The sequence below is a fragment of the Galeopterus variegatus genome, unplaced genomic scaffold, assembly GCF_000696425.1.
Source record: "Galeopterus variegatus unplaced genomic scaffold, G_variegatus-3.0.2 Scaffold2882, whole genome shotgun sequence".
NCBI classification, from domain to species: domain Eukaryota; kingdom Metazoa; phylum Chordata; class Mammalia; order Dermoptera; family Cynocephalidae; genus Galeopterus; species Galeopterus variegatus.
This window is the reverse complement of record NW_007728993.1, coordinates 234,252-235,618: the sequence shown is the minus strand read 5'-3', so window position 1 is coordinate 235,618 and position 1,367 is coordinate 234,252.

Genomic DNA, 1,367 nt, shown 5'->3' with positions numbered 1-1,367 from the left:
GAAATATCAGCAAACTAATTTATTTAAAGAGGCACGGACCTAGCACTGCGTCTATATAAAGTTGACATCCGGATGATTTCAGTGGCAAGTAAAATATAAACTCAAAATGGCTTTAACAATAGAGAAGAATTACTGGACGCCAAAGTGAAAATACTTAGAATTAGCGTGGTCTTCAGATATTTTTGTGTGTGTGGTTGTATTAGTCAATTTCTGTTGCTTATAACAAAACACCTGGAACTGGGTATATTAAAAAAATGAAATTGTTGATGGATGGGAGGGGGGAGGGAGGAATTGGTAAAGGGACACAAAAATTAACTACATTGTATGTTGATTTTTTTTTTAAATGTACCATAAAATAAAAAATAAATAAATGAAATACATTTATTGCTTACAGTTTCAGAGGCTGGGAAGTCCACATGGTGACATCCTTTGGTGGTGGCTTTATACAATGCAGGGGTCTCACATGGTAGAAAATGGTGAATCAGAAAGAGACTAACTTCTCATGTGCTCTTTTAAAGCCCTCAGAACCATGCCCCTGATCACCGTGTTTAATCCATTCACTAGGCATGGTCTTTAGAATCTAATCACCTCTTCAAGACCCCACCTTTCAATTATCATAATAGGATTTCCCACCCTCAACAGTTAAACAGTGGAGATTAAGCCTCATGAGGTTGGGGAGGAGCATCTAATCTACAGCAGTGGTAAAATATGCATAATATTTACCATTTGTAAACATAAAATAATTCAGTAGCATTAAATACATTCGCCATGGGCCGACCCGTGGCTCACTCGGGAGAGTGTGGTGCTGATAACACCAAGGCCACAGGTTCNATCAGAATCCAAATTTTGTTTGAAATGTCTTTTGTTGTTTTTTTGACGGTCAGTACAGGGATCGAACCCTGGACCTTGGTGTTAACATCACCACACTCTAGCCAACTGAGTTAACTGGCCAGCCCTGAAATGTCTTTTAGTTTTTCAAAATCTGTAACTTCCCCATCCTTCTGTATGCCATTTATTTCTTGAATAAACTGGATTATTTGCCCTGTACAATTTTCCATATTCTGGATTTGGCTGGCAGCATCTTTGTGGTGGTGTTCAAGATGTCCTTCTGTGCCCAGGGTCTCCTATAAGCTGGGAATTAGGTCAGATTTGGGCTCATTCCAGCAAGAGCTCCTCACTGGAGGTGCTGGGGCCCTTGTTGCATCACATCACAAAAGCTAATGGTCCCATGTTTCGTGACACTGAAGACAGGTGAGTCCAAAAAAAAAAAAAGTGATTACAGTGATGGTCGCACAACTCTATAAATTTTCTAAAAATCACTGAGTTGTACGCCTACAGTTGTTTATGGCATCTACATTATACCCAAT